General features: G+C 37.4%; 1 protein-coding gene and 1 long non-coding RNA gene across 2 annotated transcripts in view; one reads left to right on the forward strand and one right to left on the reverse strand.

The window, feature by feature from the left end:
* LOC128745831 (sodium-dependent nutrient amino acid transporter 1) overlaps positions 1–24,902 on the forward strand; it is a 321,231-nt gene that overhangs the window by 139,329 nt on the left and 157,000 nt on the right. The gene's annotated exons all lie outside the window — the stretch shown is intronic.
* Positions 3,640–4,707, reverse strand: LOC128738922 (uncharacterized). The gene is made up of 3 exons (XR_008412131.1): positions 4,593–4,707; positions 3,981–4,110; positions 3,640–3,918 (listed from the first exon to the last, which is right to left on the reverse strand). It is a non-coding gene; the product is annotated as an uncharacterized LOC128738922 (long non-coding RNA).

A 24,902-nucleotide genomic window follows, 5' to 3' on the forward strand; every position in this document is an offset into this window, starting at 1 on the left:
TCTTTCCACGTGAAAAATCACGTAAATTTCTCTACACCCAAGTAGCACACTTTAGGTTCATTTAGTTGAAGCAACCGGATTACAACTGAAATTAGTCATATTTCGGTTACCACAACAACTTTGTAACAACTGTGCTAGTAGGGCAGGGAGTTACGTGACTTCCAGTTGAACATTATTGGAAAATACAATGACATCTATCTGATTTCCATGTAAATGCATACTAATGCAAACTACGTTAAATTCACGTAAATAGTACGGGAAAAGTTAGATGGAAAATAATCACATAACTTTTCACGTAATTTCGACGTGAAAATTATTTTGAGTGTACGTCTTACCTAGAAATGCTCACAGTAAGAGATCCGCGGAAACTAAAGCCAATGATTTGGCATCAGTGTACTAAAACTGCCAGCACTTGCTGCGGAGCAAAATGCTGTAGTAGTGTGACTTGATTGTTTTCAACATGATCCGCTTCTGTTTTGTTTACATCAATTTAGCACAATAGAGCGATATATCTTTCAGCTTAATAAGTGTAAAATGCATTGCAAAGCTTTATACACACTGTGTCCGAGTATAATATTGCGGTTATTTATTGCGCTCTTCACACTCAATTGGACTGCACAGTTATTGTCAATTGCAAGGAAAATTGTACCATCCAAAGTGCGATATCGCTCATAAAAGTGCTATTTTAGCTTAAATCGTTTCGGTGCCTTCGGCGCACTTTTTCGTTATCTTCCAAGCAATAAGTGCGCCTAAGAGACTGAAACAATTTAAGCTAAAATAGCACTTTTATGAGCGATTGCGCACTGATTGATTGGACAATTTTCCTTGCAATTAACAATATTAAGTGCAACCTTCAAAACTCTGATGAAAAGTGTGCTACTGATAATATCGCTAGTAATCTTATATCGATAATACCATCAAACTTTATCGTCATGGAAGAATAACGAAAATTGGAGGGTTTAAAGTGAAATCTTCTTCTTGATTTGTTATTATTTTAACATTTTTGTTCTATTTCTTACGTATTTTTGCTTATATTGCCATATTATCGTTATTAATTATTAACGATAACAAAACTTCATCAATAATCGTTATAGATTTTGACCGACATTTCCCATCATTACAACTCTCCCATCTGAGCTGACATTTGATTTAGCAGTGGCGCCAGTACCAGTTGTAGGGAAAGCAAATAGTATTTAATTTTTCATTTATTTATGAGTTATGCAAGTTATGAATTATGCGTGGAATTATGAATTTAGAAACTATTTTTATATTATTCTTTGCGTCGATAACAACTCTACGTAAGCATTTAGAATTTAAATAGAAATCAACCAAGATTCATGGTTTTTTCCCACGAAATTTTGGCAACCTTTCTCACCTACAAAATGTGTGACTGGACAAGTGTGTTCAAAATCCAACTTTCAATGCAAAGAGCAATACATAAATTTTCATCCTGTTGCGGCGGTAGTCCGCATCGTCAATTACCGCAACGAGAACAAGGAAAAGTGGCCAAATTTTTTTTGGTTTATATGTGCAACTGTTACTGATGCTTTAGCAACTAAAACTACCAGAAAAAACTTCTTTTAGCCTCTTATATTCAAAAATCTGTTTTATATACATTCATTGAATATCATAAGTATAAAAATTGGTGTAAATAGCAACAAAATTTAAAAAGTATGGAATGGTGATGCAAATATCTAAACAATAGAAATTAATCTATTTGTATGGCAGCTCTGGACAAAAGCACATCCTTCAATATTTGGCGAGCTCAGCATTGGGCGATAATGTATCGATATAACTGGTATCGATATTCGTGGACGAAATCTCGATAGAGATTTTTTCGAAATAGTTAATTTCGGCATGCATATAAATAAATACAACAGCTCTGTAAATGTTAACACGTTATACGGAGTGTTATAAAATAAATGTAAAATGCAAATCGTCACGTGATGCGAGCAATTTTGCCGATTATGCTTTCAGCTGAGTATACGTATCGATATGTGAAAAATATCGATATTCAATTAACGAAAATTCGTCAGCTTCGCTCAATACAGAATTATTTTGACAGCTTGCTATGAATTTTCCGAGAATGAAAAGATTTCTAGCAAAGCACAATATTCAAGGTGCGTGACAATAGCTTAAGTAGATTTCATAACTATTTCAATACTTGTTAATCAAATATTTAAGCAAACAGTGTGCGTGTTCGATTGGCTCCCTCTTGACAATTGTCGACCAACATTTGAAAGGGGCGTATAAGCCAACTGTCAAACAGAACGAGTTATTTTTTGCTGGAGCAGCATAGGAAAATGAACTCTCACTCGTTCTGTTTGACAGGTAGCTTATCCGCCCCTTTCAAATGTTGGTCGACAATTCTCGCTGTTCGATTGGCTCCCAAGATGGCTGCTTCCGCGTATCTCTCACCTCTGAGTATTTCTAGTCATACCTGTCCAAGAGTCTGCTGAGAAAGGAGCAAGATACACGCGCAATACAGAGGACCCCCGTTCGGTTGAACGATTCCTCATACAAACTAACGGGGTTCGTTTTTAATTTGAACAACTAGCAACCCTAAATATGCTGAAACTTGTATGAACTGGCCGCCCTGCTCTTTGTTATTGTTTTGGTGGTTTGATTTAGTCTCGTTTAGTTGGTAGTTGCAAACAGCGAATATGTTATTCTCCGATCGGATTTCTATCGTAATCGTTGGGGAACGAAATGTGAAACTGATTAAACTAGAATTAAACACGCTAGATCAGTACAAACAAATCGTGTTTATGTGCATTGTCTGCGAAGGCAAATGATGCCATATTGAGAATGACATTTAAACCATTTTTAATTTGCACATCGTGCAAACCAGCGGGGTTCAAATTAAAAAGTGTTCAGATTAAAAACGGTCAAACGAACGGGGGTCCACGGTATTACGGGTTTCAACTGCAACAGCAATATAGGGAAGTGGCCCGCGTTGTAAAAAATCCAACCGCAACCAAAAACATTCTCCGAGTGTACTTTTTTTCGGTGCCCAAGGATTTAGATGTTCGAAGAGCAGATTACATCAGTGCGGCATTTATACAGAAAACCCAGCTTAAAACCAAAACTCTTCGTTTGTAACAATCATGTCGAGGTAAATGTTTGCGATAGCTTACACACTTAGATTTTATTACCGAGCACGGTAAAATAAATTGCCGAGATCCCAACAGCTGAGATCTCGGTGAAAATCTCGGTAAAACATTGAAACACCGGGATCTTGGAAATCCAAAACATCAAACAACTGTCAAACTTTACCGACAATCTCGGTATTATTTTTCCAAGATATCCGATAATCAATACTGAAACTCGGCTGAAATTGCCGAATATTCGTAAAGCGTAAGCGACCCAAACTGTCAAATTTTAACGAGATTTTCTGTAAAACACTAGCTGAAAATGCCGAACTACGGTATTAATATGCTGAAAACTCGGTATTTTTAAAGTTTATGAAAATCAATAAAATTTTGAATAAAACTATCATAATCAACCAATATGCGCATTTTCTTATTTTAAACAATTATTGTTTAACAGTTTAACGAAGTAATAGTATAGTTAATAGTATAAACTATTGAAATATAAAGGCATAGTTAAAAGAAATATAAAGGCAAAGTTAATGGTAGAACCACGTAGAACGAGCAAATTTTTCACCTGTAGTGGTTAGTTTGCCTATTGAAAAAATTGTTGCTCTGATAAACACAAAGAATTGCTTGTCGTTGGGCATGCAGTTGGTGGCAAATACATCGTAACATTCGCATAGTCTGAGAAAGCCTACTACTGCATGGCAGCAGCCAACGGGCTGTTGTATTCTTTCCATGAGATGACGCATTGGCCTCCACACTGCAACTCACCACGAATTATTAGCACTGGATTCACGTTATGGGTTGGGAGGGAATCGTCAACCTAGAGAAATGTTATTCATATTTTATCTTCCAAAATTCAGTACAGTAATTAAAAAAACTTACTCCAATCCATTGCACCAACCCGTTCAAAGGATTTTCCTGTGTTGCGGTTGCATCACGCGTGCGCTTACAGCCTCTGGTAGGGTTCTTAGACCGAATGATAGCCATTTTAACATTACCTGTAACGAAAGTGCTGTCGATCGCGCACAGTTAATTTTTGACATTGCTTTTCGAAATCTCGGTAAAACAGTTTGTGGTTTTTTTCAGTAGCATTTAACGAAATTTCGTTAAAACGATATTGAAGTACCTAGATTCGGCACTTTATTTTACTGAGCTCGGGGGTTTACTGTTTTACTGATCTTCTCGGCAAATAAGATTGCAGTATCTTGGTAAATAAGCTTCATTTCCGATATCTCAGTAAAATAATTTTCCAAGTTACGGTAAAACGAGAAACGTTCACCGATATCACGGGAAAACAGGCCTATTTTTGTGTAGTTCGGTTTTACTTTACCGAGACTTTATTTTGGAATTAAGTGTGAGAAACTGTGATAAATACAGAAAATTACCGCTGTTTTTAATTTCAGCCGAATGATTACCGAATAATCAATGTACAATATATGAATCTTCGCCAACGCTCTTTGTTATATCCAGACATTGTGTTGCACAAAAACTTACCAATGGAATCTCCCAGCGGCCAGTACTTATTTATTTGTAGCAAGGAGGATCCATTTCTACAAGTTCCACCTCTCGCTGTGTTAAAGACTCTGTTACATCAGATGAACACATACTGAGTCCAATTAGTGTTGCCAAGTGGCCGGTTTTTGACCGGCCCGACCGGTTTTTCACTTGCAAAGCCGGTGGCCGGTCAATCCTGCCAACAGGCCGGTTTTCCGACATATGAAGCTGGATTTGTACTTTTTGCCTGATTTGTTAAATTTTCTGATCTTCTGAATTTATTAGCAATCCTGAGCAGTGGATTATTGAAGATAATCAGTTTTGCAGTGACAATACTTTGCTCCACTAGCACCAGAAGCAAATAGTTGTCACTCTGAAACTTCAATAATTCATTCAAAGTTCATTGTAGTTTTGACTGTGATGCCCTACCGTTCGCTATCTTCACAACTGACTGTTCATCCCATTTACGCGGAAAACTGTCAACCAACTTCCGGCGACTACCCAAATAATATGTCATTAACGCACATTACACATTCCAGGCAAATCCTTTAAAAGTATGCTGCCACATACCCCCCCCCCCCCCTCCCCGCGGTTTTTGAAGGCAGGACCGACCGGCCGGTTTTTGTAATTTTCAGACTTGGCAACCCTAAGTCCAATAGATTTCCAAGCAGACTCCGATAGATCGTAGTGTTACAACCGATACATTGCTTCTATCGTCCGCATCGGTGCAATGTAGTGTTTCAATGGAAAATAGAGGAACTCAGACCCTGCACGAAATGACATTGTACAGAACTGTTTCGCCGTTCAGCCGGATCTACGCTGCAATCAAAAGATGGTTCTGTGGCGAGCAACCAAATTTTAAATAACGAATGCTGTCATCTTGTGTTTATCTCATTAAATTTACAAACTATGCCAGTCATAAGTTCAGTTCAATTTTTTCACGAGTTGAACTAAACGAGACAAAGTAAACTGTCAAGGTGATCAGCTGTTTTATTGCTGTCAAAGTTAATGTCAAATCGGGGTTGCCAGAAGAAAAATATTTATCATTGTTCCCAGAAACATATTTTTTCCCTTATGTCAAGAAAGACCTGTAATCCCAAGCAACCAAAAGTTCGAATATTACTTGACACGCGAACTCGAAAGTTCATAATTAGTTCAGATTCAGTTCCGTAGAACTTTCTTGCTGATTAGTAGTGTATATCAAGTATACGTGGAACTTAATTCTTTAAGAAGTGCTACGAGTACTTCATAGATACTTCAAAGCTATTAGGATGCTACATGAAGTTCTGAAGTAACTTTAGTTGCTAACAAGTTCTGCGTGCTGCTTTTTTGTTTATATTTCTGGTGATCAAACCAGCAGTAGTGATGTCTGAAATTTTCAATTATTCGATTACCGATTAATCGGCGAGCGTTGCCTGAACTAATCGATTAATTCAACTATTCGTGCTAGTGGTATTCGATTAGAAATATTCGAATATTTTTCTCATTAATTCGATTAATCGAACGATTATGAACGATTAGCGGCCATTATTCGGGGATTATTCGCATTCATATTATTTCCTTTGAACTATTCGATTAATTCAACTACTCGTGCTGGCAGTATTCGATTAAAAATTATTCGAATATTTTTATAATTATTCGATTAGTTGAATTAATCGAACGATTAACGGACATCACTAACCAGCAGAACCTGAAACTATTGGAGATTAATTATTTTTATTTCACTTGAATAAATTTCTAATTACAAATATAAATTAGAATGTAATGCTCTTCATTATTGTGTTGTGTTGTGTAGCATATGCTGTCGGTATCACTACTATAGTTAATTGCCTGGTTCCAAACTTTATGTTCTATAACTAACTCGCGCTGCATAAAGCTGCTGCAAGTTCTGAAACGAACTTTTACTTAACAACTCATTGGCAAAATTCACATCGCTTGTATACGACAAAGGTAACGCAGTGGATCGGTATAGGTTTACAACGCGGAACACCCGGGTTCAAACCCAACAGCAGGCAAATGCAACGAATATAGAAGTTAGGTAGAAGTATAAAAATAGAACATAAAAGTGCTAAAATTTGTTTTTTCTTAGTTTTTGACAGTTTATTTCGAAGCTGCCTAGCGTTCTATGCAGTGAACCCAAGACAGCTTGAAAGTGACGCTGCTTAGCAAGTTATAGGTTGATATACATAAAGTTGTTTAACCCTTGTTAGACACCATTATTCGAACTCTTGGTTACTTGGGATGTCAAGGTAGTAATTATTGTTTGTTTTTGTTTTTTTATTTTTTTTATGTACCGCGTTTGTTTTTTTAAAGAAAAAGTTGTGCTCTCGTGATCACAACGTCTAGCTTTATCGTTCTTTCTAAAAAAATCAATTTTTTATTACAAATTTTAGGACCCAATTTATTGAATGGGGTACTGCATGTGGTATTCAAATTTGTTTGAATTCAATTTCATTCTAAATTTGACAATCTGCTCGTTAATGAAGGGCACATTCTTAAGCCTCTTAAGCGAATACACGACTCTGTGGATATCTATACCTATAAAGAAGGATTTCTGTCTGTCTGTCTGTCTGTCTGTCCGTATGTTCTTTATAGAATCAAAAACTACTGAACCAATTGACATGAAAATATGCATGTAGAGGTTTTTTGGGGCCAGGAAAGGTTTTAGTGATGGTTAGAAACCCCTCCCCCACTAAGAGGGGGGGCTCCCATACAAATGAAACACAAATTTCTGCATAACTCGACAACTAATCAAGCAAATAGAACAAAATTTGGCATATGGGTGTTTTCTGTGACAATAATTTATTCTATGGTAAATTGAGACCCCCCCCTCTTTATAAGGGGAATTATAACTCCTCTCCTCTTTAAAAGGGGGGGCTTCCATACAAATTTCCTCATAACTCGAGAACTAATCAAGCAAATGGAACAAAATTTGGCATTTGAAAGTTTTCGAGGGCAAGAATATTTTCTATGGTGAATAAGGACCCCTACCCACTTTAAGAGGGGGGCTCCTATACAAACGAAATAAAAATTTCCTCATAACTCGAGAACTAATCAAGCAAATGGAACAAAATTTGGCACGTGGGTGTTTTTGGAGACAAAATTTTTTTCTATGATGAATTGGGACCCCTCCCCACTTTAGGAAGAGGGGCTCCTATACAAATGAAATGCAAATTTCCTCATAACTCGAGAATTAATCAAGCAAATGAAACCAAATTTGGCATGTGAAAGTTTTCTAGGGCATGAATGTTTTCTATGGTGAATAAGAACCCCTCTCCACTTTAAGAGGGGGGGCTCCTATACAAACGAAATACAAATTTCCTCATAACTCGAGAACTAATCAAGCAAATGGAAACAAATTTGACAAGTGGGTGTTTTTGGAGACAAAAATTTTTTCTATGATGAACTGGGACCCCTACCCACTTTAGGAGGGGGGCTCCTATACAAATGAAATTCAAATTTCCTCATAACTCGAGAACTAATCAAGCAAATGGAACCAAATTTGGCATGTGGGGGTTTCTGGAGGCAAAAATATTTTCTATGGTGAATTAGGACCCCTCCCAACTTTAAGAGGGGGTGCTTCAACACAAATGAAACACAAATTTCCTCAAAATTCGAGAACTAATCAAGCAAATGGAACCATATTTGCCATGTGGGTGTTTTTGGAGGCAACCATTTTTTCATGATGAATTAGGACCATTTACCTTTTTAAGAAGGGGGGCTCTCATACAAACGAAATACAAATTTCCTCATAACTCTAGAACTAATCAAGCAAATGGAACCAAATTTATCATGTGGGTGTTTTCGTAGGCAAGAATATTTTCTATGGTATATTTTCTATGGATTTTCCCACTTTAAAAGGGGGGGGGGGCTCCTATACAAATGAAAAACAAATTTCCTCATAACTCGAGAACTAATCAAGCAAATGGAACCAAATTTGACATGTAAGTGGTTTTGGACGCAAGATTTTTTTCTATGGTGAATTGAGACCCATCTCTTCTTTAGAAAGCGAGTTATGGCCCATCCCCTCTTTAAGAGGGTGGGCTTCCATACAAATGAAATGCAAATTTCCTCTTATCTCGAGAACTAATCAATCAAATGGAACCAAATTTGGCATGTGGGAGTTTTAGATGGCAGAATTTTTTTCTATGGTGAATTACGACCCCTTCCCCTTTCAAGAGGGGAGCTCCCATACAAATGAAATTCAAATTTCCTTATAACTTGAGAACTAATCAAGCAAATGGAACCAAATTTGGCATTAGGGAGATTTTGGAGTCTTGAATTTATTTTATGATAGTTAGAGACCTCTCACCCCTGTGGTAGGGGGATATGGACTCTCATACAAATAAAACAGAAATTTTTGCGAAACTCAAAAACTAATCGAACTCGAGAAATTCGACTCTTCCATAAAACATTAGTCAATACAAGACCACAAAAACTATCTATAGTAACACTAGATCATTCAGGACGAGACGGTCGCGAGTGTTGCCGGTGACCCACCGTCGGAAGCGCCGCCCACTGGGGGGCTTGCAAAACTCGGGATTGTGACAAAGATCATCCGAGATTCATGATTTATGTACAACACAGGTTAATTTGTGGCAATACGAAGTTTGTCGGGTCAGCTAGTTATAATATAAATACAACACTTTTGCTAAAGCCGCCGCCTATAAATTCAAATTTATAAATTAAGTCAATTCTGTTTTGATTTTATAACGCTTTTACGGCATGCCCGCACATGAGAACTCACACAAGTATTGAATTCCTATCTATACCCGGAGCTTTACTGTCAGTGTATACGCAAACATTATTTGCCATATATTGTCAATTGCAAGGAAAATTGTACCATCCAAAGTGCGATATGGCTCATAAGTGTTATTTTGCATTAAATCGTTTCGGTATCTTCGGCGCACTCATTGCTTGGAAGATAACGAAAAAGTGCGCCGAAGATACCGAAACGATTTAATGCAAAATAGCACTTTTAAGAACGATATCGCACTTTGGATGGTACGGCACGATTTGTTTGCACTGACCAAGCGTGTTTAATCTGTTTCATATTTCGTTTTCACAACGATTATAATAGAAATCCGATCGGAGAATGAAATATTCGCTGCTTGCAACTGCCAACTAAATCAAACCATCAAAACAATAACAAAGAACAGAGCGGCCAGTTCATACGAGTTTCAGCATATTTAGGGTGGTCAGTTGTTCAAATTAAAAAGTAACCCCGTTAGTTTGCATGAGGAATCGTTCAAACGAACGGGAGTCCACTGTACTCATAATAAATGGCAGTCAAACACATTCTGCATACAAATTTGCCTGTTTTGGAGATTTTGTGTGCGCCCCAGATCACTAACATACTTGCATTTAGGCAAAAGCCCTATATAACTTTTTAACAGTTCAGGCAACCACATTAGCAAACACAATTTCTGCCTCATTTTCGAAAACAACTGGAGCTGCGCGATTAAATATATACACAAAACAAAAAATATCAATTAGTCATGTTGCTCCTAGAGAGCCTTAGAGAGTCGCCATCTTAAACCGAAAATTCCAATCGAACAGAATCTGTTGTCAAAAGTAAGTCCAATCGAACAGGAGACTTGTCAAAACACCGATTAGAGAGCCTTAAAAAGAGTAACGACTAGAGAGCCTGTTTATGATAGAGAGACGCCATCTCCAATCAAGAACATTTTTTGAGTAGATCTTTCTAAATTTTTAGCAGCTTTTTATGAATTATTAAAAATGAAAGCTTCAGAGGAAGGTTCCTTGAGGATGTTATTATTTTATGTAGCATCGAGAAACTCGAACTCTTCAATTTAAATCGCTGGTTCTCAAAAGAATTAGCAATAACAGACAACAGCAGCATAACTATTTACGGTACGACCATTGACTGTGGTAAAATTATCATGAAAAGGAATTACATATCCAGATTTTATAAAAGTTATTTATTCCAAATGTCTGTTGATCACAGAATAAGCTGTGCGTGCGGCAACACTGACATACGCAGCTGCTTTGTTGCTAGATTAGTTGTTTCAGATGGCGACTCTCTAAGGCTCTCTAGTTGCTCCTACTGTTTTACCTGACTCACTGCGAATATGCGTATTATTGGAATAAAACGTAACCATACGTTTTATTCGTTTATAACGCATATGCAGGCAATATCGATAACAAACGATTTTTTATAAGTTGTGCTTTTGTTATAGCATTTAATTTGTAAAAAGTTGCATAAATAACAATTCAGTTTCACAATACAATTATTGCGTACTACTCGCACTTGAAATATAACGTTTAAGTACGTTATTTTTAGTGATCAAAATTAACGATATTTTCGATACAAAGGCGATATTTTTCGAAACCTTTCGAACCAACACGATCCCGCGAACACAACGCATATTCGCAGTGAGTCAGGTAACACAGTAGTGATGTCCGAAATTTTCAATTATTCGATTACCGATTAATCGGCGAGCGTTGTCTGAACAAATCGATTAATTCAACTATTCGTGCTAGTGGTATTCGATTAGAAATATTCGAATATTTTTTTCATTAATTCGATTAATCGAACGATTATGAACGATTAGCGGCCATTATTCGGGGATTATTCGCATTCATATTATTTCCTTTGAACTATTCGATTAATTCAACTACTCGTGCTGGCAGTACTCGATTAAAAATTATTCAAATATTTTTATAATTATTCGATTAGTTGAATTAATCGAACGATTAACGGACATCACTAAACGCGTCTCCACTCCCAAGCTCGAGAAATCACCTCAAGAACGGTATGCAAGAACCCGGCAATCATAGGACCAAGCTGCATATTCTACAATTCTCCTATAGAATAGCCATAAATTCTACCTGTTTTCACAGATTCAATACAATGACAACACAGATACAACCCAACCACATCCTCTGCCACACAGAGCTGCTACCACAGAGAACAGACATCCAAGCGAAAGGTCCCCACTTGGATAAAACTTATGTCAAATTAGTTGGGAAACTATAGTGATGATGTCGCTGAAGGCGCATAAAATTCTACACTAAACTCACAACAGCTAGTTTCTGGTGCTAGCATAACGCTTTTAGTCCATATATACTAGCGTCAGAGGAGCCAAAGGTTGTCAGTGTGCAAATCAAAAGAATCATTTAGTTGGGAAACTATAGTGGTGGTGACGCTAGCATATTAGGTGATTTTAATTTGAAATTTTATCCAAGAATTCCCGAAAAATTTGTTCCTGAATGGATGTCTGTTCTCTGTGACTGCAGAGCACATATTTCGGTCAAATTTTCCATCCTGTTCCAAATTCAAGCACATATTTTGAAAATATGCTGGTATTTAAGCCAGCGGAAGACGAAATTCATTCTGTACCTTGGTGACAAAGAAATGCATCGCTTTTGTTTACTGTTGTTGTTTGCCTCATTTTCAAGCACCAATACACACATAACTGGAAAGCTCTATATTTTCCAATTCGATGCAGCTAGAGTGACTATATACAGAGTGGCGACAAGTCATCCCAAATGTATGCAATGCGGGTTTTCCAAGGTTTTTCTTTCTCTTTCCTGCATACGCGTTGGATAGGTCGTCTGCTCGATTGGAATGACACTGACAGATAATTATCATTCCAATTTTGACATTGTCGCCACTCTGTATATAGTCACTCTAGATGCAGCAAAAACATGCTGGATAAAATTATCATTTTTTCTAAAATTGTTTATCATTTTAAAGCAACTAATAGTCAAAGTAACCGACAAATTAATATTTTTTGAAACGATGGTTCTACAATTGATGAAGGGACGGTAGGGAAAGAAATGAAAATTTTTTGGTGAAGGTGGGGAAGAGCGGAAAGGAAGGGGGGGGGGGTTATTGGTAGCTATGCTTGACAAGTAGTCATTTTGACTCCTACCTTTTGTCCAATGCTGGAGGGTGCATGAGTCGAACCAAGCTGTAATCTAAGATTATAACCGGATTCGAACCCACAACACCCGCCAGGGCATGTGGTTCGCTGGTACTTGTACCTTTGAACCATAGAGGCGCTGGACAAAAGGAGACCGCAAAAACCCGGTTATAATCTTAGATTACAGCTTGGTTCGACTTTGCACCCTCCAGCATTGGACAAAAGGTAGGAGTCAAAATGACTACTTGTCAAGCATAGCTACCAATACCCCCCCTTCCTTTCCGCTCTTCCTCACCTTCACCAAAAAATTTTCATTTCTTTCCCTACCGTCCTTTCATCAATTGTAGAACCATCGTTTCAAAAAATATTAATATATATGTATGACCGCATTTCAAGGTCAAGACTAAAAACTTGAGATTAGTCTATTACATAGGAACGGGGACTTCCCTCGAAAACCCGCGCCGAGAAACGCGGCTAACACAAGCTGACAGACGAACAACGTCACGTGCAGTACCTTGCAAGTCGTAAGGGCCGGCATAGTGTCGTCGTCCTGAAAGTAAACAGTAGTTAGATTAAAACTACTCGCTCGGTGGTAATCTGCAATTGATGTAGGAAGCGGCACAATATGTGTCGATAACCCAACCAAATGCGTCGCTATTCTTGAGAAGTGGATTTTGCGGTCTCCTTTTGTCCAGCGCCTCTATGGTTCAAAGGTACAAGTACCAGCGAACCACATGCCCTGGCGGGTGTTGTGGGTTCGAATCCGGTTATAATCTTAGATTACAGCTTGGTTCGACTCATGCACCCTCCAGCATTGGACAAAAGGTAGGAGTCAAAATGACTACTTGTCAAGCATAGCTACCAATACCCCCCCCCCCTTCCTTTCCGCTCTTCCCCTCCTTCACCAAAAAATTTTCATTTCTTTCCCTACCGTCCCTTCATCAATTGTAGAACCATCGTTTCATAAAATATTGTCAGTTCAGAGAAAAATTCTCATCGGGCGATTTTGAACGAAAAAGAAGAAGCAACCCCGCAGTTGTCAAACTTCTCAAACACTGAAACAAAAATGCCGTTATGAATAACACGTGATACACTCATAATTGGAAATGCACCAAAATAAAATTTTCGCGCAAATCGTCACAAAAAATTTTATTCCGAAAAACTAACGTCTGTTTTTTTTCATTTAAATATAGAAAAACGTTTATCTAGTCACATATTGCCATATTTTACTTACTCACATATTGAAAAAACGTCACGTCGAAATTTATTTGTTTATAACATTCAAACAACCGAACCGATTTTAATGATTTTGGTTCCAAATGAAAAGTTTTCCGATGAAGTTTTTAGGGAAAATATTAAGCTGAAGCAATAAAACGAAATACACTTCTAATTAAAAATACGCGTGAATGATAATCTTTTAATTATGTTGGATTTGGTGCAGGCCAAAAATAAATTACCCATAATCCGTACCTATTCAGCTTTTTACGAGCCATACTGATAGACATGTTCGTAATATTTGAACAACATTTTTGACATTTCCCTAACACATCGCACGTTTTCTTTCCTAGGTCTATAGAACAAGACAAATTTTGATATTTAACTTTTGTCATACAAATAAGATTCTAAGTTGAATTTATATTTTATTAAAATTATGTACTTCTTTAGATTTGGATTTAAGAAAGAATTATCTGATAAGCAGTGTAGAAGCCAGGCAGGATATAATTTATTAGGTAGAAATATCTACGCCTTCTGGAAAAGAATTTTTCTCCTATTGTCGAGAGTTTCAATGTTGAGTAGGTTGCAGTGGTCTTGATACGACGGAAGCACTAAAGGGTTTCACCAGGGTAGAAATCTCAAAGCATGCCGTAAGAATTTTGTTTGTACTGCTTCCAACCTGGAGGACCAAATTCCAGTGAGGGGCTCCAAACTTCAGCAGCATACTCTAGGATAGAACACACAATAGAGAAGTACAGGGAACGTAAGCAAGATGGATATCTAAATGCTTTGGATACCCTAAATATGAAGCCCAAATTTTGATTGCCTTTAGATATTACATATGAGTAGTGTTTCGGAAAACAGAGGCTCGTATCAAGAAGACTTGGGAGTTCTTTGATTACATTTACCCTTTCCAGTATTTCGTTGCTGATGCGCTAGTTTCATATAATAGGTTTTTTCAGGCGACTAAAAGAGATGATCGAACACTTGCGCACGCTAGTGGAAAGTTCATTCTTTAGACACCAGTCTGCAAAAATGACGATTAGTTTTTGTAGTTCACAGCAGTCTTCAATTGATTTGACCGGCACAAACATTTTAAGATCATCAGCGTACAGCAATCTGGATCCTCGTGGAAGTACAGCACAAACGTCGTTAAAGAATAAGGAAAACAATAGCGGTATGAGGTTACTTCTTTGTGAAACGATATTGAAAAACATACAGGACAGTCCATCCGCTTGCCGCAACCCTCTGCGTGATTCAAAAGGACACGAGGGTGTCCCCGAAACGCGCACGTAGCACATCACTTACTCCAGAGTAGCGTTGATCAACCGCGTCAGTTTATCCGGAAAACCGTACTCAATGTATAAAAAGCTTACTAAATAATAGTCCGCCATCTTGGATTTCAAAATGGTGTCAAACATCTATTTTCGACTACTGGCAGTTAGCTCCGATCTAAAAAAGTCTGTATTGCAAGGTTTTTCATGAAAAATGCTAAATAGTAATCCGCCATCTTGGATTTCAAAATAATGTCAAACATCTCTTTTCGACTACTGGCAGTTAGCTCCGATCTAAAAAAGTGTATTGCAAGGTTTTTCATGAAAAATGCTAAATAATAGTCCGCCATCCTGGATTTCAAAATAATGTCAAACATCTATTTTCGACTACTGGCAGTTAGACCCGTTCTAAAAAAGTCTAATTGCAAGGGTTTTCATCTAAAATGCTAAACAATAGTCCGTCATCTGGGATTTCAAAATGACGAGACTTACAAAGAACGCATGAGACTATTTTGCAAGATGACATTTAGTATCAGTGATGAAACTGACCTTCACCAGCCCCGATAGGGGTAGCAAGTACATGTAGTTCACTACGAGTTGAGTAGGTTTTTAAACTACTGCACGATTTAGTTAGATACTCTGTCTAGCTCACAGCAGCTCTATGTTTGATTCCAATGGGATGCTTTTTATAACCTTTTCCATGTCAATAATTCGTATTTACATTGCTAACTCTAAAAAATATATGTTTGCGTCGTTGAAATGTATATTTTAAATGCGCTTTTTAAATTTTTGAATTTTTGTGCGATTAAATGTATATTTTTGCAGGTTATGACTAAAAATAATTCAGCGTGTACGCATAATGTTTACGTGTTTCTTAAGATGAATTTGTATCAGTGTTTTATCAGAACTGTCAGTTTCGGTTGTCAGTTGCGGTTGTCAGAATGAGCGCAAAACGCTAATTTTTCTCTGAACGGACAATATTAATATATATGTATGACCGCATTTCAAGGTCAAGACTAAAAACTTGAGATTAGTCTATTACATAGGAACGGGGACTTCCCTCGAAAACCCGCGCCGAGAAACGCGGCTAACACAAGCTGACAGACGAACAACGTCACGTGCAGTACCTTGCAAGTCGTAAGGGCCGGCATAGTGTCGTCGTCCTGAAAGTAAACAGTAGTTAGATTAAAACTTCTCGCTCGGTGGTAATCTGCAATTGATGTAGGAAGCGGCACAATATGTGTCGATAACCCAACAAACGCGTCGCTATTCTTGAGAAGTGGATTTTGCGGTCTCCTTTTGTCCAGCGCCTCTATGGTTCAAAGGTACAAGTACCAGCGAACCACATGCCCTGGCGGGTGTTGTGGGTTCGAATCCGGTTATAATCTTAGATTACAGCTTGGTTCGACTCATGCACCCTCCAGCATTGGACAAAAGGTAGGAGTCAAAATGACTACTTGTCAAGCATAGCTACCAATACCTCCCCCCCCCCTTCCTTTCCGCTCTTCCTCACCTTCACCAAAAAATTTTCATTTCTTTCCCTACCGTCCCTTCATCAATTGTAGAACCATCGTTTCAAAAAATATTTATATATATGTATGACCGCATTTCAAGGTCAAGACTAAAAACTTGAGATTAGTCTAACCGACAAATGTTCCCTGAAATATATGCTGACTTTTGGTAACCAGGGTTTCGGTGAATTCGCGTTAAATCGGTGTCCCAAATATACTGTTTTTTGAAGCAGTATACGGCATAGGCCAAGTTGAAAGTAACGGAATATAAAATTGGTTTTAGCATAATAAATTGCTTTCTTAGCCGAAAGCAACTGCTGGCTATTGATATTCGTTTAATTTTATCCCGCTAACATAGGTCATAGTTACATTTTTGATCATTGTTACCGCGTCTTAGCTTATTTGTTGAAAATAATTTTTTTATTTAGTAAACAGATATATTACCTTGCCATATGTATGAAGCAATTTGTAATTTCCGTTTTAAATGAAGAAAATAAATCATTTAAAAAATTTTGCTCTTTCAGCCCGTGTGTTTTATATGGAGCTGTCACTTTTGCCTGCCCAACAGATCTCCAATACATATGCACTCTGCAAACACCCTATTGAAAACATAAACCATGTTTTCGCCGCCAACATTTCGTGTGTGCGAAAATGAGATAGCATGTCAGCACTGCGTTTCACTCAACTGCCAGCAGTCTGATTTGGGCCCGCTGTCAAATTTTGAGCCCAGGACATGCTGTCGCTGACGTTCACTGCAGCTCGATATAGAAATGTCGATGGGGTGGTCCAACCTAAAACCTGCCTCAGAGATGCCAGCTTCTATCACAAATCGGAACAAGATAAAAACTGGTTTCATTCAAGCGATCCAAGACGATGAAGCTCTATCTGCAGAAATCTGAACATTTCCATAAAAAATTTGCCATGAAATTCTTTCACAAATCGGCACAAAATCCCAAGCAAAATCCCCAAGGCCTGCGCTCAACAGCATTTCAATAACATCTAGAAACTACAAAACTCCACAATCCGCATACAAACATGCGCAACTGGCAGTTCTGGTGCCTGCCCGTGTATTCCGTACATGAAACATTCCAGCACGCATATTTACAGTAGAGATTTGTATAACGCGGATTTGTAGAACGCGGATTTCTATAGCGCGGGTACCATGATATTTCTATAACGCGGTTTTCCGCGTATAACAAATACACGTAGCATATGGATATTGAGTTAATTGGGGCTAAACTCGAATTTTGAGCGATTTTGAACAGATACGACCGTGGTGTCTTTTAAGAAGTTGTAGGACACATAACAGTTGACTCTCTAAGTGATATACAGAAACCACAAAGTTACGGGTTGGCCTGCTGGAGATTCCGGAATATCCGTCGAAATTTTCGTATTGGTAAAGTTGGTTATAATTGGTGAAATATTTTTGAATTAACTAATGTCGGGTAATTGATACGAATTAAAAAAAAGTAATAAATAAACGATCATAGAAATCCATAAGGTGGTCCTCCGGAAAATTCAAAACATATCGTGAATATTTTGAGTGTAATTTGACTACACTAGAAGTATATTACGACTATTTGTGATTCAATTTGGCCATTAGATGGTTTATCGGGAGAAAATTCAAAGCTTGCCTGAAATTGGTCACTAGAAATGCAAATGTTTTTAATTTGTAACAGATCAAAATGAAACGGAATATCAGCAATCCTCAACTAAATAGGCCGCTCACGACTCGACATGGCCGCCAAAACGTTCACTGGAAAATTAGGATTTGTCGTCAAAGTGAATAATAAGTGAAAATTCATGTTGAAGTCCGCATTACAATTTGAAAAAGGTTTGATATAAACCATTTCGGATTCAGAAACAGAAATGATGCGAATACTGCAAATGTTCGCTGACTATTTGTTTAAAACGAGGTTATTTCGCAAGTTTGTTGAAATTACCAATTTTGCTAGTGTAATTTGATAGTAGAATCAATATATATAGAATGCCAGTGTCGCTGCAGTGCTCGTGATAAACATCACACATTTGAAAATTATGTATTTACGTTGTATGCGCATATGTGTGAGTGCTCGATTCGAAACGAGAATCTCATTGTCAAACTGAAAAGGCAACCCAATAAAAAATCCTTCTGCTTTTCCGTAAATCACGTAGGATAAACCACCCGATTTGGTCGTTTTGGGGTATTTCGTCGGCAGGAAAATTTTCTATTGGGCAATTTGACAATGTTGTTCCCGTATCCAAGACACGAACCACCAACATGTTTGCCACCAAAATATCGATGAAACACCAGCGACACTGGCATTCTATATATATTGATTATACTAAGGCTTATACAAATTTGGAAAAAAGTTTATGTCCTGGTCTCGAAATATTGTTCAAGGGGGGGGCAAGAAAAAAATAATAACATCAAACCTTCAAAACCGAAACAAAAGAGTAGAAACCAGTGTTTATTTTTCCATATTAATGCATATTTAATACAAAAATGTTGTACAGTACTTAAATTTTAGTTCCAACCGAACCAGTCATTGAAATGTTTGGAGAGATAAATCGTAACGACTGCCTAGCAATGAAAATGTTATTCCAATTTAATTCCAGTTTCGCACATTGCCATAATCCATACTAAAACTCCATTTTTAAAGCAGAAGAAGATGCACAGTACAAAAGAAATATAACTTAACATGACTTGATTTGATGTTAATGTCACAAAGTCCGAAAAGTTTCGAACAATTCAGTTACATCCTTTCTGCATGCAATCAATGCATGGTAAAATATTGTATTTGTAAGGTAAAATTGTAAGCTTTATGTCCCCAACATCCAAAATCAGGGTAAGTTCTTGGACACTACGGAATAAAACGACCAATTGGAGCCCCGAAAACACTGAAAGCTGATATTCCGGAGTGTCTAATTTGTTGTATTTCTATTTTAATCTATCTGCTACCTATGACAGCATAAAATAATCCTACTGCAATTCGGAATATATCCGTCAAAAGCGGTACCAAATTTCACTAATATATTGTTTAGTTTATTGATGCCTCAATCTAATTCGGTGTTTTGAAACAAGTGAAAATAAAATGGAATAAGATTTAAAGTAGATGGAGCCAAAAGTCTGATTTCAAACACATCCAATTTTCGGCTTTGGGCCCGCCTGCGACCTGTAGCAGGAATCAAAAAACTTAGTTGGTGAACGAAAGTTGATCGAGACTAAGCGGATAATTACTTTAACTTTACACATATTGGGTAATTTAGAAATGTAAACTCGGTGAACTGTAAAAAATCTGCTTATCACTATAGAATGCAACATAATATGTATTACACTTTATTTTTTTGCCCCTTCAATTTTCGAAAATTTTGGAAGGGGGGGGCGACATAAACTTTTTTTCAAATTTGTATAAGCCTAATTTGATAGATGTGGTATAGTGAACTGAACTACCGGTAACATTTACTATACTTACAAATCTAATGGCAAATATATCAACTTTTGTATAAGCTCTTTACCAGGTATTGTGCTCTTCTGGGAAAATTTTAACATAAATCTAACCATCGTAGTTAGCCATGTCATGGCCATTCCGAAATCCGCGTAGACGGTATCTAATATTTTTATGAGGTTTGCCTGAGAAAAAGTGAGAGAGAAGTGTTATTGCTTTTGTTTTCACCTTTTCCTGGACAATTCAGAATGGGGCTTCTTGTAAGAGCGTACAGGCTACGAAAACTTTATTGCTTTCGTCAACGCGATAAGTAGTTCGATGCCCTTGATCATCAAATTTAATCATTTAATATCGGATCTTTTGATGCATTTCATAATGGCCAGGTTGAGTCATAAACCGCTGAATTTATATTCCTATTTCACATTGTTCAATTCGAGGTTGAATGAAGATAATTGTGAACTCAAAGAACAATTTTCGCTCGTTGACCACTATTACGGATGTTCCGTATTTGTCGGAGAATCGTATGTTGGCTTCTCAGTAGTACGGATTGTTTACTTTACTTATTTTACGCCAAATAATAAGCCATAGGAACTTTAAAAAGAATTTGGAAGCTATGAGAAGACTTCATAGAAATGAAAATTTACCGGATGTTCCGGAAGCTCTGGAAGACCAAGAGGCGATTTTTTCTGTCTCACCAAGCATCTGTAAGATGAAAAAATATATGCTTAACATCTTTCCCAAAGGAACCATGGACGTGTTGATTCAAAATTTCGTAAAATTCAGGTATAGCCCCAATTAACTCAATTTTCATATGCTACGTGTACTTGTATAACGCGCTTCTTATAACGCGGTCCCAATTACCCGCGTTATACAAATATCGACTGTATAAAGATAGGCGAATAAACGCAAAACTAATGAAGCCCATGCGACTCCTACATTTGGCTGTCCGAACTAGGAAAATGATGATCAGTTACAAATTTTCGCTGGACGGATATACAAATCAAAACATTTTTCATTTAAATCTCAGTAAAATGAATATTGCGAACATTAAATTTTCTGCAGCGGGTTAGAAATCTTATTTACCAGCTAGCGCGCTGGTGGTTGCAAATGAAATGTGTAGGGGAACTGTGGGTAAAATGAACAGGGGGGGTAAAATGAACAGGTAGCCAAATTCCCAGTAAACCGATTAAAATCTGTACCAGAGCAATAAGTATCTTCACCTAGAAGTATTTCAAGCTGTTTGAGACAATATGTGGTGATCATAAACTTTCTAATGTAAAAAAAATGGAAAAAGTAAAAAATATTTGTTGAAATCTGGCGCCGATGGTAATTACCACTAATAGTATATAAGCTTTTTTGGCGAAACAAATTAAATTTCGACTATTGGTATCATTTAGTGTTGTTTGCTTATCACTGTCCTGCGGATCTGTCGAAAATTCCAAATATTTTTATCAACTGTTTGTTTATAATAAACACTAGAAAACAATTGGTGTTTTGGGGGCAAAATGAACACTTCACTATGAGGGCAAAATGAACAATGGGTATAATGATGTTTTATTTTCCATATATCAGCAGCCAGGACCTAATTACAATTCAATCAATAAAAATGATCGAGTCTCTCGAAAAATGACGGAAAATGACCGATGAAGCGAGTTGAAAGTCAAGCATTATATGAACGTGGCGAAGATACATTATGTTAACTTTGTGGAGTCGTATTTTAATTTGAGCAGCCTTGTTGAATATCTACAGCTTATGCAGAACAATGATAAGGTAAAATAATGTTTAATTTATCCAAACTGTATGTTAACTTTAGTTTACTATGACATGTTCATTTTGCCCTCACTGCATGTTCATTTTACCCACACGAAAAAAATCAGGCTCGAATGTGACACTTTCGAAAATAAGGAATTTTTCATGACAAATCGTCCTTTTGACTTAGGACTACGTCTTACGGCAAGTTTTAAGATAGGGTGTCATTCCAAAAAATCGAAAAATGCGAGCGTCACGAAAAATGAAAGGTTTTGAGCGCTAATAGCTCAGCGGTTTTCCTATCGATTTTCAATATTCTTACACCAATCGATCGGAAAATCTTCTAAGAATTTACCCAAATGAAGAAAAGTATGGATTCTTGATGTTTAACTATTGAAAAATTGAAAATAATAAACCTATGTTTTACCAGAATTCTCGCTTCGTGATTGGTTGGAAAATTCTTTGCGATGATCTAAACCTATACCAATTTGATATCTGTGCTTGGGAAGTAAGCCAAAACAAGTGACCAAGTATCCTCATTTCAACAAGATTTCTTAACACCGCGGTTAAACCTAGACCATTTTGATGTCTTTGCTTGGGAAATACGCCAGAAAGAGTGACAAAGCCCCCTCGTGCCAACAGATTTCTTACGAACGTGATTAAACCTAGTCCAATTTGATGTCTGTGTTAGGGAAGTGTGCCAGAAAAAATGTCACAGGTTCGTTGTCCCAACAGATCGCAAATTCTTTACTGCGAAACGATTAAACCTCGGCGAATTTGATATCTGTGTTGGAAAAATGTGCTACAGCTGTAGTGTTCGATTATAATACGACTCTGTATGAAGGTGAAATTAGTCATCATCGATTCTGCCAATTTCAAAAGCAGTTTTTTTGTTTGAAACAAAAATTCGGTCTATGAAAATATATTCGCTGTGTTCAGATTGGCAAGAAGAATGCAGTATATACATTTTTATAAACACAATCCCGCTTTTGGGCCGAAATTGGGCTTCCCGACGAAAAGTCAATGACTGCTAGTTTCCCGTGAATACGCATGCTTACCGTTTCATTAGAAGTGTATTGAAAAGATGTGCTGTTGATAAAATAGGATTGAATTGGTAAAATCCCTTCAACGTGGGGAACCATGGGTAATAAAAACAATCTTTAATTTCAGTAAGGTAGCAGGAAAGCAATAGTTTGTGTTCTTGATTTTGTTAAATTGTTTTCAAATGCACAATCTTTTGAGAATTGAACGTATGCAATGTTACTACTTTGATAAATGTTACATACAACGCATGTAGCATGTATATATGTTGCATATGGCATGTATACATGAAGAATCGAATGATTACAAGCATGAATACATGCCACAATCACTACAAAGAGACTTACGTAGTCCTGCGTCACCTATATATGCGGTCGTGTCTTGTACACAACCCCTCTGATTTTTTCAAACATCTTTATATTTTGCTACGTGGAATATGAATCCAGCTTTCAATTCATGTAATGCGTTCAGCATTTAGTTGGTTCCTGGGGAAGCAAATGTCGACATTGCTAAGGGTGTTCATTTTCCCCCCAGGTCCCCTACTTAGGACAAGTAAATTGAGATCCGGATTTAGTTTAGGTGTGTGTGGTTATGTTTATAGGTTCGGGACCGAAAAATTTAGATCCAGATATATTCATGAAAGTGTTCTATATATTGTTTAAGGTAGTTTCAATGATTTTAAGCAAAATTATAACAATATTTCATCCAAGGCATGTTGAATCAATGTCCTTATTGTTTAGTATTTATTATGTAATAAAATTATAAATGGTTTTAAATAAAATGCAGGCAAATAAAAATTATAGTAAGTATATATGTTATTTTCTAACCCAACCATAACATTTGATTGATTCCAAAGCGCGTATTTTAAAAAAAATTCAAATTCGCTTCTTATGATTTTAGTTTTCTATGTGTTTTGACAGCTCGAAATAAAAATATCATCATTTTTACCGCGGCGCCAACTACTTGTCGTCATTCGACCTTCACCTATTTTTTGACATTAGCTGTGGACCTCGCTGAAGCTGTTTGCAGTAGGAATAATATCAAGAACATCAAATTCCAAACTCGGAGTCCTCTCCTCTAGAGTGACTATATACAGAGTGGCGCCAAGTCATCCCAAATGTATGCAATGCGGTTTATCCTAGGTTTTTCCTTCTCTTTCCTGCATACGCGTTGGATAGGTTGTCTGCTCGATTGGAATGACACTGACAGATAATTATCATTCCAATTTTGACATTGTCGCCACTCTGTATATAGTCACTCTACTCTCCTCCACTCTTTGCTGCCCTCTCACTACTACATAAACGATCCGCAGCTAATGTCATTCTCGTTAGTGACGAAACCAGGGGCTTGCGATGGGTGCCATGTTTTTGTTGCCAACATCTCAGCACATCTCGACAAGGTTGGCAGCAAATCTACCTGTCAGACGGGCGCTATTTCTTGCATTTCTTGAAATAGCGCCCTTCGTTAAGTCGACTGTCAAACACCGCCCAATAAAAAATCCCCAATAAAAAATCCCCCCTACTTTTCCCCCGATTTAGTAGGTTCGCGTCGGCTGGATCGCCCGATTTTGGACCCGACGAATCGGCCGATTGTTGCAACGACGCATATGGGAGTTTAACAGGGCGATCTACCGATTCGTCGGTATGTTTAATCGATCGACTAAAACCGACTAAATTGGCTGTTTAGTCGGGTGATGAAATAAAGGTGTCTGATGGAACCAAATGAAATAGGTTGATTAATCGGGAGATAAAATTTGTCAATATATCGACGAAATAGGTGGATTAATTGGTGTATGTAGTTAACTTGCCTACCAAAGCCGATCGAATCGGTGGAGGAATCAGATGACGAAATACGTAAATCATACGAAATAGGTGGATTAATCGATGGAGAAAATTTTGTAACCTACGGAACCATACGAAATAGGTCGATTATTCGGGACATAAAATTTATCAATACAGACAAAATAGGTGGATCAATTTGAGCATTATATTGAAGTCTATAGAACCAAACCTAATTCTAATAAAAATGCTCCTAATAATGCCCTGAAAGTGGCCCTCTTCAACAACTCCTCCTGCCTCAGGAACAGAGATGCCCACCGTGCGGGATCGCTCGACCAGTTTAAAAGCGACTTTCGACTTCTGAGAATTAGCGACCATCGGCCCAAGACCGAGTTGAACGAAGAAGACTGCTTGAAATAGCACGA

Source organism: Sabethes cyaneus, chromosome 1, assembly GCF_943734655.1.
Source record: "Sabethes cyaneus chromosome 1, idSabCyanKW18_F2, whole genome shotgun sequence".
In the NCBI taxonomy this organism is placed as follows: Eukaryota; Metazoa; Arthropoda; class Insecta; order Diptera; family Culicidae; genus Sabethes; species Sabethes cyaneus.